The sequence below is a fragment of the Anomaloglossus baeobatrachus genome, chromosome 2 (assembly GCF_048569485.1).
Source record: "Anomaloglossus baeobatrachus isolate aAnoBae1 chromosome 2, aAnoBae1.hap1, whole genome shotgun sequence".
Lineage (NCBI taxonomy): Eukaryota > Metazoa > Chordata > Amphibia > Anura > Aromobatidae > Anomaloglossus > Anomaloglossus baeobatrachus.
The window spans coordinates 676,841,752-676,855,625 of record NC_134354.1 but is presented as its reverse complement, the minus strand read 5'-3'; the positions used below and the strand labels follow the sequence as shown (position 1 = coordinate 676,855,625).

General features: G+C 48.0%; 1 protein-coding gene across 1 annotated transcript in view; it reads right to left on the bottom strand.

The window, feature by feature from the left end:
- The window catches only part of VDR (vitamin D receptor), a 235,163-nt gene extending 229,305 nt beyond the window's left edge, over positions 1 to 5,858 (bottom strand). The window contains exon 1 of the mRNA XM_075334510.1: positions 5,749 to 5,858. The gene's annotated coding sequence lies outside the window, so the exon portion shown is untranslated. The remainder of the gene's footprint in view (positions 1 to 5,748) is intronic.
- Between the last annotated feature and the right edge of the window lie 8,016 nt (positions 5,859 to 13,874).

Sequence of the window (13,874 nt, the reverse complement as noted above, 5' to 3'; positions counted from 1 at the left end):
ACGTCTGTGTGTTCGGCTAATAGTTACCGTAAATCGGTTGGTGGCAGCGAATTGTGCCAAGGATTATTGTGGGGAGGCCAGTGAGATTCGGGGAGATTTTATATATTCCGCCCGCGGAGGTCGGGGGAATATATACCTTACTCTCACCGGGGACCCTTCAATAATCGGCATAAGTAGTATAGCGGCCTCCTTGCTTATGGTCGGGCAATTCCATAATTGGCCTGACTATAAGAGGGGCGCTAGAGAGCGCGTCACGTGCTCTGTCTGTCGGTCGGGAGGTATAAAGGAGGGGTGACCCCCACTTGTTACCCCCCGATTGTGACGTACTGGTAGCCAGCGCGGGGGATTTCTGAGTGACCCCCCCGGTGGTTTGTGACAATATGAAAAACTATTAAGATGATATCACAACAATTTTGACATTCATGAAAATTAAATATTCTACAAAACTTGCTGTGGAAACATGGACTCCACGTATTACTACTGACCATATTACAGTGTTAGATACCGTAAGTGAGGAATACATCAAAACTAAGTGTATACTAGGTATATCAATAATGATACATAATCTCTCTGCGTGAATTAAATCCATGTGGTGAGCAAGTGCTCAAATAAAAAATCCAAAATGCTTCGCAGTTTATAGTTTTCTCCTATTATCACCACCGCGGTTGGAAAATGAAACTAGTTCAATGCCAGAGACCTTCAGGGTGGATGTGGACCTACTATGAACATTAATGAAATGCCGTGCTACTGAGGATAAATTTGTGGACGGGGTTAGGGACACAATAATAATAATTAATAATTTTATTCATTTTAAGGCTATGTGCGCACAGTGCGTTTTTCGCGGCGTTTTTGCGCGTTTTTCGGGTGCGTTTTTGGCCTCAAAACTGCAGGACTTTGCTTCCCCAGCAAAGTCTATGAGTTTTCATTTTTGCTGTCCGCACACATCTGTTTTTTTTACCTGCGTTTTTTAGTTAAAAAAAAAAAAATGGACGTCAGTTCTTTCCTGCGTTTTTCGCCCATGCAATGCATTTGAAAAACGCAGCAAAACGCAGAGATCAAAAACGCAGCAAAACGCAGCCAAAAACACACCAAATCGCGGCAAAAACGCATGCGTTTTTTATGCGTTTTTTCGACGCAGGTGCGTTTTTGTGCGTTTTTAGCGGCCAAAAATGCAGCGTCAAAAAGACGCAGTGTGCGCACATAGCCATATAGCGCTATTAATTCTACAGCGCCTTACATACATTGGCAACACTGTCCCCATTGAGGCTCACAATCTAAAATCTCAATCAGTATGTTTTTGGAGTGTGGGAGGAAACCGGAGAACCCGGAGGAAACCCACGCAAACACGGGGAGAACATACAAACTCCTTGCAGATGGTGTCCTTAGTGGGATTTGAATCCAGGACCCCAGCGCTGCAAGACTGCAGTGCTAACCACTGAGCCACCGTACACCAGCAACGTTGCTATCTATGCTTCCAAGTGGGGAAACGTTCATATACAGGTGAGCTGGTTATCCCTCTCAATCTGGTTCCCTTTAACATTGTGTTGGAAAAGCTCCTGAACATAGTGTGCTAAGTGCATGGACGCAGTGAGCCCCGAGCCTAAAAGAGCAACAGTGCAACACAGATACTACAAAGAGGCTCCAGAGATGGAGTACAAGGATATTACAGGCACGTCAACACAGGTGATAGGTCTTCTCTAAAGCTGGGTTCACACATAGCGACAGCGACAACAACGTCGCTGTTACATCACCAGTTTCTGTGACGCAACAGTGACCTTGTAAGTCGCTGTTATGATCGCTGCTTAGCTGTCAAACACAGCAGACGCAGCAGCGATCATAACGACACGCGTCGCTGTGCTACATGTGCAGAGAGCAGGGAGCCGCGCACACTGCTTAGCGCTGGCTCCCTGCACTCCTAGCTACAGTACACATCGGGTTAATTACACGATGTGTACTGCAACTACCGTACATGTGCAGAGAGCAGGAGCCGGCACTGGCAGCGAGAGCGGCGGACGCTGGTAACGAAGGTAAATATCGGGTAACCAGGGAAAGGTCTTGGTTAAAACTCAGCTTTTCAAAGAAGCCACATGTCAATTGTTTTTGCCATTTGGGTTTTGCACTGCAAAGCTGAGTTTTTGACCAAAGTTCTGCCACAAAAAGGCAGCATTTTGAACAACATAGTGTGAACAAGAAACCCAAATTCCCATAGACTTTGCTTGAATAGAAGAACACATCCATTTTGGCATTAAACAGCGCAGAAGAAAAAGCAGCAAAAAAGCAGGTAAAAAGCAGGTAAAAAGCAACGTGCGCACATACCCTAAAGCAGGTAAATAGTGGGCAGCTCCTAAGCCGGTCACACTGAGCTGCCTGCGCATAGAGCCAGTTGCAGATGTAACTTGTCCTATAAATTCAGCCGCCTGTGTGAACATGGCCAAATGCTTCATTCAGACTTCCATGACTGACATACTGTACGTAATCTGTGTTTTTCACGGATAGAACACGCACCCATTTTAATGTATGGAACTGTTCACGAGTCCTAGTGTTTTGGGGCACCATGTGTCAGCGAACAAAATCAGAGACATATGTGATCAAAATCACCTATTTAAGTCCATGATAATCACGGACAGTACACGATGGCATCGGTCGGCAATCTATGAGCTGTCCGGTTGTAACATTGTAATGGGTAGGAGGTTTACAGGGTTTGGGGGTTTTTTGGCATAAGACAAAATCGTTGATGGTAAAAATGGAGACACCGATCAAACACTGATGAAAATTGATCCAGAACACTGATAAAAACTGACTGTTTTCACAAGTGTGACAAAAGTGGATGTCTACATAAGGCCTCCGTTGTGTGTGCAGATTAGGTACGCAGGAAAAAGCAGGAGACTGCAGCTGCTCGTGCCCACAATCCGGGCTCAGGCAGTTGCGGTCTCTCGCTTGTGTTCTTCCTACAGAGGATGCTCGCAAAGAATTGACATGTTGCGGCCTCGGAAAGCCGCACCGCAGGTCAGTCCTCGCTGCAGGCTGCGCACGCAAAGTGGGCATGGGATTTCTAGAAATCCCATCCACTGTGCTTGTACTGTACAACTCAGCATTTTGGCTGAAGCATGCTGCGTCCAAAACGCTGTGAACACGGATCGTGGGCACGCACCCTGAGGGCATTTACACAAGATTTTTCTTGCAGATTTTGGCACATATCACATGGCAAAAATCCACATGAAAACAGCTTTCAGGACACTTTTCCCATGTCCACATTGTCACGGATTTAGAAGACCTCTTGATAAATTCACTTGGATTTCAATAGAATTGCTGAAGGGTGAGGACCCACAATGGTTTAAACAGCAAATCCACAGGAAAAATCTGGGGTGATGAACATTTGATATAGGGTCAGAGAAGCCACCAAAGAAAAACGTTATAATTATTAAAAATGTATCCGCACTAGTGATGATCGAACACTATCATGCACGGGTGCTTGATGAGTAACGAGCAGGTCGTATGCTCGGACGAGCTTGACTCGCGTACAGAGTAGGACGACACTAGCATTGTCCCAGAAGAGCTTCCATTAAACTCGGTACACAAGTCGAGCTGATCCGAGCGCCTGACCTGATCGTTACGAGTACCGAGCACCCGGGCATGGCAGTGCTCGCTATCACTAATCAGCAACTTGAACCAATAATCCTTCAGCTACTGACATAACAGCCAGAGAATAAAGTGCTAGGCTTTCCACATCTAACAGAAAATCTTCAGATTCATGTTTCACCCATTTATAAAATATTTAAACTCTAGACAATTCATAAGTCCACAAAATAGACACCATAAACCAAAACATAAGCAGACCCCCTAAACAAATACAGATCCCAGCCACCCGACCATAGCTGCCACTCTCCCAAATACAAACCATTTGGAGATGATAACTTATGGATTGTTGGGGGACCTGCACCAATTGGCAGAACGGGGTACCATTATCCCCACTAATATAGAGCAGCAGTGTGCCCAACCCCAACCGTTACTCCATTTATTCCTTTACTCCGACAGCTCCTTATAAAATACGTTATCACCTAATGGATAGGAAGACAGGTGATAAGTTATCTTCACTGGATCACTGGACAACTTCATTAAATGCAGACACCGGAGCCCCCACCCCCTCAATGAGCCCTCACTAAACTATCCTGATAATAGAGCCCCAAACCACACTTTTCCTAAAAAGGGACCCCAGAACAGACCTCTCCTAAATAGGACCCACAACCAAAATACTAAACACATACCCTAATCAAACTATCACCAAAATACAGAGCCCCTGACCAGACTACCCCTAAAACTGGCTCCAGAGCAGACTAACCTTTAATGTAGCCCCCAGACTCATAAAGACCCCAGAGCAGACAATTCCTATGCAGACCCCATCACCGTCAACCAAATTAACAAATACAGGTTCCTATACCAGACTATTCCCAAACTATAGACTACACAGCAGACTACCTCAAAATAGAGTTCAAATGGGATTCCCCCTAAATACTGACCCCAAATAACACCACCAAAAAGTACTCCAGAGTAATCTCCCAAAAGAAGACCCTAAACAAGGCTACCCCTAAAAACAGACTCCTAATCAAATTATTCCTAAGCAGAGTCCTTCGATCAAACCATTCAATACAGACCCCAGACGTGACTGCCCCAAAATCCAGACCCCAGGCGAGACTACCCCAGAACAGAAGTGCAGACACCTTTCTCTGCTCCCCCTCCAAGTGGTACAGTACAGCACATGCCGATGCCCAGGATGAGCAGAAATGGGAAGAGTGGAGAAGATCTGAAAAACAATGGGACATTAAGGATTTCCCAGATCTTCCCGTCTGCAGTCTACGTCTTCCAGAACGTCGGCATCGGATGAAGAAGCCAAATGTAACATAAACAGACAAAGAGAAAGATTAATGTAAGTGTGTACAGTCAGTGGCGACTATATACCCTGTGCCCAGAGCGACTACGTCCTCGCACAAGTGGTAAGATATTACAAGAGTTCTCCAACATTTATACATAAGTGTTGTAACACAACAGAGACCCCTGGATGGACCCCTGCAAAGACCCCTAAACGGACCCCTGGAAAGACCGCTAGATGGACTCCTGGATGGACACCTAGGAAGACCCATAGAGAGACCCCTAGACAGATGGCTGGACGGACCTCTAAATGGACCCCTGGATGAAACCTCTGGACAGACCCCTGGATGAATCCGTGGAAAAAAGGCTTGACGGACTCCAGAACGGACCCCTGGACGAATCCCTAGATGGACCCCTGGACGGATGTATAGATGGATCCCTGGAGAGCTCCCTGGAGGGACCCGTTGACAGACCCCTGGATGGACACCTAGAGGAACCCCTAAAGGGACCCCTGGAAAGACCGCTGGATGGACCTTTGGAGAGACCCCTGGATGGACCTTTGGACTGTCCGCTGGTTGGACCCCCTAGACAGACCCCTGGACAGATAGGGCTGACGTTCTCCAAAATAACACTGCAGACATGAGCAGGTGACATAGTGGATGTAGTGACAGCAGCGCCTTGTAACATGGTGGACACGCCGGCTGGGCGCACTACTACTCCCTCCATACAGCGCCCTGCAATACATGTGCTGCTCCTGTCTGCTCCACTCACTCCAGCCTCTGCTCATAGGAAGAGGTGATTGTCAGTGACAGTAACGTGTGCCGGAGCAGTCAGCCGCTCCTCCGGTAGTCACTACTGTCACTGCACAGACCCAGGCATTACCTTGTATCCGGACCCCACGGCTCCTGCGCTCTCTGTACACGCAGCTTCCAGTCAGAGGCACTGGGGGAAAACACCAAAGGACGTGACAAGTTTCCCCGTCCGGGCGGAGAGGGGAATGTCCCGGCAGTGGGAGGAGAGGCTGCCAGCTCCGGCCACAGGCGGCACTGTCACCGGCGGGGGGCGGGGCTGCGAGCATTAACCCCTCCGTGCTGTCACGCGGGGAGTGAAGCACTCAAGGTTACGAGTTACTCCCTGCTGGAAAGCTAGTTACCGACTTGCTGCTGTGACCATTTTTGTTCTCTTTTCTTTCCCTTCTTTTCCAAGTGCCATAACTTTTTACTTTGGTATTAGTGGTCTGTGTGTGTGTGTGTGTGTGTGTGTGTGTGTGTGTGTGTGTGTGTGTGTGTGTGTGTGTGTTAGTGGTCTGTGAGGGCTAGTGTGTGTGTGTGTGTGTGTGTGTATATATGTCCCTGATGTGTGTATATGTGTGTGTATATGTCCCTGACATGTATGTATTTATGCCCCTGACGTGTGTGCATATGTGTGAGTGTGTATATATGTCCCTGATGTGTGTGTGTGTGTTCATATGTGTGAGTGTGTATATATGTCCCTGATGTGTGTGTGTGTGTTCATATGTGTGAGTGTGTATATATGTCCCTGATGTGTGTGTGTGTGTTCATATGTGTGAGTGTGTATATATGTCCCTGATGTGTGTGTGTGTGTTCATATGTGTGAGTGTGTATATATGTCCCTGATGTGTGTGTGTGTGTTCATATGTGTGAGTGTGTATATATGTCCCTGATGTGTGTGTGTGTGTTCATATGTGTGAGTGTGTATATATGTCCCTGATGTGTGTGTGTGTATATATGCCCCTGACGTGTGTGTATGTGTGTGTATGTATGTCCCTGACGTGTGTGTATATGTCCCTGACGTGTGTCTGTATGTATGTTTGTGTGTATGTATGTATGTATGTATGTCCCCGACGTGTGTGTGTGTTTGTGTGTCCCTGACGTGTGTCTGTGTGTGTGTGTGTGTATGTATGTTTGTGTGTATGTATGTATGTATGTCCCTGACGTGTGTGTGTGTGTGTACGTATATCCCTGACGTGTGTGTATGTATGTCCCTGACGTGTCTGTGTGTGTGTGTATGTCCCTGACGTGTGTGTGTCTATGTCCCTGACGTGTGTATGTAAGTATATGTATGTCCCTGACGTGTGTGTATATGTGTGTATATGTGCGTTTATATATGTGTGTGTGTGAATATTTGTGAATGTGTGTATACGAGCTGTAGATTTATGCCATTAACTTTACAATAGAATGTAGTGAAAACGTGGTGGAAATTGTGAAAAACATGCATTTTTTACACTGCATTTCCGCAGCAGAAATGCACTAACAATGCATGTGCGTTTTATACCTGCAGATTGTCTGCGTCTAATACAAGTCTATGGGGAAAAATCTGAACGTAAAACAGCGAACCTGCAAGCGAAAAACCTCGTGTTGCAGAATTGAACCTCGCACCGGAGGTCAGATTACACTGAGGTAGGCTCTGTGTGCACGCTAAGTATTGGGATTAGAAATTTCCTATATAAATAAAGAGATTCAGCTCACCGTATTCATCAGTCTCAAACACTCTCTGGAGCATCGGACAAGGTGCTGCCACGCTTGAAGCTAAATCCACATCAGAAAAGTCCAGCTTCAGAGCTTTGAAGGTGGACTTTATTTCTTATGTGGATTAGAAATTTCCACACCACATCTGCATCTCTTGTCAGAAAAAAAAACGTACATTTTTGCCTCGTTTTTGGTGCATTTTCCATATTTTTTAAAGCATTCTGGAGTGGAATAATGCTGCAAAAACGCTGCAAGAATTGCCACGCTGCAGATTTATTTCTGCATCAAATCTGCAAGGGAAAAAAACAAAATGTGTGCAAAACTTCAGGATTGTCATTGACTTTGCTGGCATAGATTTGTGACAAAATTGCACTCAAAAACGCAGCAAAAACAGTGGACATCAGATTTCTAGAAATCCCATCCAGATTTCTGGAACTGTAATGCGGGCTTCACACGAGACGATCTATCGTGCGATATGTCGTCGGGGTCACGGTTTTCGTGACGCACATCCGGCATCGTTTGCGACGTCGTTTCGTGTGACACCTCCGAGCGACTCTGAACGTTCACAAATCGGTTACAAATCGTGTATCGTTGACACGTCGCTCATTTTCAAAAAGTCGTTTATTTTTCTTTGCGCCGGTTGTTCATCGTACCCGGGGCAGCACACATCGCGCCGTGTGACACCCCGGGAACGATGAACTGCAGCTTACCTGCAACCGCCGACAATGCGGATGGGAGGAGGTGGGTGGGATGTTTACGTCCCGCTCATCTCCGCCCCTCCACTTCTTTTGGCCGGCCGCTGTGTGACGTCGCTGTGACGCCGAACGTCCCTCCCCCTTCAGGAAGTGGATGTTCGCCGCCCACAGCGAGGTCGCTCAGCAGGTAAGTACGTGTGACGGCGGTTTAACGACTTTGTGCACCACGAGCAACTAATTGCCTGTGACGTACAAACGACGGGGGTGGGTACGATCGCTCGTGCGATCGCACGATAGATCGTACTGTGTGACGCCCGCATAAGAGGCTGCAATTTTTACTTACGCCACATCAAAAACTCACCAAAATCTCATCGTCGTCACACAGCCTGAAAACGACCTGCTAACATCATTCACAGGACAATTGCTGGGTGTGTTAGGCCGCGCTCACATCAGTGGTATTCTGCCGCAGGGCCGGATCCAATACAAATGCGTTTCACGCAAATGCATGTGACCGCATCCCCCCCGCAACTCCACTGGAGGTGAATTGAGCTGAAGCGCATTTGTACCGGATCCGGCTCTGCAGCAAAATACCAATGATGTGTGCGGCACCTTATACAGCCAGCACTTAGTGAACCATCAGCTGACACACGATGTCCAAGCCGTAAGGCTGTATGATCACAGCCAGGTATGTGTCACTGTGAAACACTGCTGCATTTCAGAGAAATTATACTTTTAGGCCACGTGCACTGCACACTGAATATTCGGTGAGGTTTTTTTACCTCAGTAATAAGACAAAGAGGGTAAAAAATCTAGAAATGATGTCCGTGTTTGTATTATACTTTTCCTCTGATTGTTCCACTCCTGGTTTTGGCTACAAATACTGAGGTAAAAAACTCACCAAATACTCAGTGTGTGCACGTGGCCTTAATAGTTGCCAGGAACTGAGTCACGTGGTGCACTTATTGTACAGGTTGGTCCATGGTGGCTTCTCCCCGTTTGTTGACAGTGACTGACAGGGTTCTGCCTATAAGCAGAGACCTGTCAGTTCACGGCAGCAGGCAGGGAGAGGCCGCCATGGACCCGCCGGTAGGACTAGTGCCCCACGCAGCTTAGTTCCCAACAGATATTAATAATATGATGTTCTCTGAAACACAGCGGTGCTGAAGGATACCTAGCTGTTACTGCACATTTCTCTCCCGTATATTATATCTGGTATGCACTTTATGGATGAAGATTCAGGTGCTGAGTGTCATGAATATACTTCTCTTCATGAAGCAAAATTAGCGGTGATCAAACAGACAATGGCTGATACAGGATGCCCAAACCGTTGGCAGCATCTATCAGCCATCAGAGTCCCTTTAAGGGCTCGGTTCCACTTGCAATTTGCATAGACGAGTGCAATCTGATAAAAATCATCAGATTACACTCACACCAGTGCAAAACTATGGGGCAGTGTCCATCTGCGATTGATTTATCATCCTATAGTAGCCTGACAAATGAATTGCAGCATGCTGTATTTGGCAGCGAGTCTTGGCTCACACACACCCATACAAGTCTATGCGAGCATGTGAAACATCGCACTGCACTCTCGTGTCATCTGACTTGCGCAAAGCTTCCGATGTGAGAGCATCGGAAAGCGATATGCTAATGACCTTCTGCTGTGAGTGGGAGCCAAGGGTCATGCGAATGTGATCCAATCTTGCAATCGTATCACAGTTACGGAGAAAAGGGAGGGAGAACTTTCTCCCCAACTCCTCCCCGTCCTGTCTGTGCATATGTTGGGAACCGTACTCTAAAGGCTACTTTACACACTGCGATATCGGTCCCGATATCGCTAGTGTGGGTACCCGCCCCCATCTGTTGCGCGACACGGGCATATCGCTGCCCGTGCCGCACAACATCGCCCACAGCCGTCACACATACTTACCTGTCCGGCGACGTCGCTGTGACCGGCGAACCGCCTCCTTTCTAAGGGGGCGGTCCGTGCGGCGTCACAGCGACGTCACTGAAACGTCACTGAACCGCCGCCCAATAGCAGCGGAGGGGCGGAGATGAGCGGGACGTAACATCCCGCCCACCTCCTTCCTTCCACATAGCGGCCGGGAGGCAGGTAAGGGGAGCTTCCTCGTTCCTGCGGCGTCACACGCAGCGATGTGTGCTGCCGCAGGAGCGACGAACAACCTCGTTACTGCTGCAGTAACGAGATTTGAGAATGGACCCCCGTGTCGCCGATTAGCGATTTTGCACGTTTTTGAAACGATGCAAAATCGCTTATCGATGTCACACGCAACGGCATCGCTAATGCGGCCGGATGTGCGTTACGAATTCCGTGACCCCAACGACTCTGCATTAGCGATGTCGTAGCGTGTAAAGCCCGCTTAACTCTAACAACAGCGACCAGAGATAGCTCCGATCACTGCTGTGTAACCACTTCAATGCTGCTGTAAATCTCTGCCTGTGGCAGAAATTATCATGATTTATACACTGAATCCTTCATTGCTGCCGTGTATGTTTTACGCTGAAACATACTTTTAAAAACTACTGCGGACGATGTGACTAGGATGGACTAGTCCTTGAGGCAGGGCTACCACAGGTTCTCCCCCTCTGTGCCCTTGACTGGCAGGTCACTCCTGAATTGCAGTATATACATAGTACAAGCTATCAAGGAGTTGCAGGATAAAATCCCTTAGGGGGACTAAAAAGTAAAGTGAGAAGTAAAAAAAAAGTTTTAAGACATTTTGAAATCTATAAAAAAAACCTTTTTTTTAGATATTTATGTGATACTTTGAATCAACCCCCTTTATCCCATCAAAAATTTAAAAACCATAAAACATTTTCCTTTTCAGGATAGCCGAGTCCATAAAAGTCTGATCAATCAAAATCTGAAACTTAACACATAAGATAAATGTGGTAAAGAAAAAAATTAGATGCCAGAATTGCTGTTTTTTGTCATCACACCACCCCCGCGAAAAAACAATAAAAAGTAGTGCTCCAAAATATTAATACTACAGCTTGATGTACAAAAAAGCAAATCCCCAGATGGCTCCAAGGAAAATAAATATAAGTTTTTAGTCTTGGAAATTGGCGACACAAACCAGTTTTTATTGTTTACACTATTAAAAACAATGAACTGTAAAGTGAAAACCAAAAAACAATGATGTACAGGGTGGGTGACATGTAAAACAAGCAATTCCATTACATGGACATATTAATGACTTCTTTCAAAACTGTAACTTGTACCACAAAAATTGAGCTCCTATGTGGCTATGTTGATGGAAAAATAAAACTAAGTTGTGGCGCCCTGACTTGGTTAGTCACCACTGAGTACTGCACCCATGCTGGGGGCAGTACAATACAGGTAATCCAGAAGGCTGACCGAGGTGTGATTACACAGGCGCATAGTAATCAGGTCTCACACATCTACCTTTGATAGGGACCCCTGGGGAATCCAGGAGGGGGCGTGGCCTCCATGTCCACTCAAGGGGTGTGGTAGAGAGTCTGGTTGCTAAGTTGCGTAGGCAGGCACAGTGGGTAGGGAGTAGTGAGCCAGTTAGTGAGTGCAGCTCAGGGAGAGCAGACGCAGGAAGCAGACCCTGGAGCCTGGCACAATCTGACAACGCTTGTGCAGTGGCTACAAACAGGGGAGATCGGTCACCTGGTAGTGGCGCCCGAAATCCACCCAAGGCTAGAAAGAGCAGAGGGGTGGCTGAGTACGGGGACTGCCAGGGAGGTACCAGGCCCACACGGGTTTACAGATTCCTAGAGCAGGGGCCCATTGAGTTGGCCTGCTCAACCTGTAGGTGGAGGGGGTACTTGATACCCTCCACCCAACAACACAGAGTCCGGAGCCACGTAGCAAATAAAGGGCCCATAGCTCACTGGAGCCAAGCAGCAGGAGTGACCTGGTCCAGGCTACAAGCAAAGGGGCTGAAACGAGGGGAGAATTGGCAGCAGCAACTTCCCTGGGCGACCCCAGCAGGACTGCAAGTCGGGGTCACCCCAAAAACGCCAGGGCTAGGAGGGCGAGTTGGTAGTCACCCTCAAAAGTCAGCCTGACGGAGTGCCTGGTTTCCTCTGGTTCATCCGAGCTACGCCCGGGTACTCACCCTGCCATCAATTGTGAGTAAAAACCCCGAAAGACTGTCTGGACTGTGCCTGAGTCATTCTGCTACTTGTGGTTCCACACACATTCCCACTGGACCCTGGGGCCTGCCTCACTCTCGGGAGGCCACGACACCCAGCTGCACACAACACCAGCCCCAGGCGCCCCCTAACCTGCAGCGGCGGTCTCCTGACCGCAATACCGAGAGTGGCGTCACGAAAATCCAAAGAAGACAACTTACCTGTGATCAGACCGTCCCGTGGAGTCCCTGAAGGTAAATGCACCGCTACACCTGTGGGGCTTCACAAAGTCATGGTTCATGGAAGACATGAAGTAAAAAATGGAAGTACAAAAATCAAAAAACACAGCTAAAAAAAACCCAAAATATTCAAGTAAAAAGAAAACATTACATTTATAGTATTATTTATAAGTAAAGATGTCAGTAAAACCAATGTATGACATTTTCTTGGGTCGCCACAGCCTTGGATACATAGCATTCAGATATGTGTCCCGATCGTCTCCCTGCTTGTTGTGACCAGTGACAGCCTATGGGCTGGAGCCTTTCATCTGGTTATATTCATTTACCGTATTTTTCGCTTTATAAGACGCACTTTTTTTACCCCAAAATTGTGGGGAAAATAGGGGTGCGTCTTACAAAGTGAATGTAACTTACCGGGCAGTGATGCAGCGGTGGAGTGAGTCACAGGAGGCTGGTGCTGGTGCTGCCGCTGGAGCGGAGGCGGCCGCCATGGATCCCCCGGCAATCGGCTGCGGTGGCGGCTGCCATGGATCCCCCAGCAATCGCTGCGGTGGCGGCCGCCATGGATCCCGCGGCAATCGGCTGCGGTGGCGGCCGCCATGGATCCCCCGGCAATCGGCTGCGGTGGCGGCAGCCATGGATCCCCCGGCAATCGCTGCGGTGGCGGCCGCCATAGCTGAAATCTTTATCTGCGCCTGCGCTGCCTCCAGCGCGACTTCCGGAAAATGGCGGAGGTGACGCAGGCGCAGATGGAGATCTCAGAGAAGCGAGATCTCCATCTGCGCATGCGCTGCCTTCCGTAGCCATTTTCCTGAAGTCCATCGCGTCGGAGGCTACGCAGGCGCAGATAGAGATCGCGGCTCTCGAAGATCGCGATCTGCGCATGCGCGGGCTCTATTTTAGATCTCCGCAGCAGACGGAGACTATCATAAGAAAGAGGAGAGAGAGAAGAACGATTCTCCCTCTCCTCGCTAGGGCTGGATGCTGATTGGTGGAGACAACTTCTGCAGAGCTGCCTCCACCAATCAGTGATCTGAGCCTGACAAAGTGTTGTCAGTTGAACGAAGGGTCCTAATAGGTGAGCAAAAAACACTGAAGGGGAACACAACCCCCATCATCAGCCTTCAGAATATACAGTATCAATCGGTGTATTCTGAAGGATGATGGGGGCTGTAGTCCTTTATTGTAAACACTCCAGGGAGGGACTAATGTAGTGGCCAAAGTGTAAATGTAACTACAACCCCCCTCATCTTTCAGAATACAGCCATGTATGGTATACAGTACATGGGTGTATTCCTAAGGATGAGGGGGGTGGTAGTCCCAGATCCCCATAAAAGTGCATCATGCAGGTCCCCCATAGCCGTGTCATCCACGGATCCCACATAACAGTGCATCATCCACAGGTCCCCATAATAGTGCGTCATCCACAGGTCCCCCATAGCAGTGCGTCATCCACAGGTCCC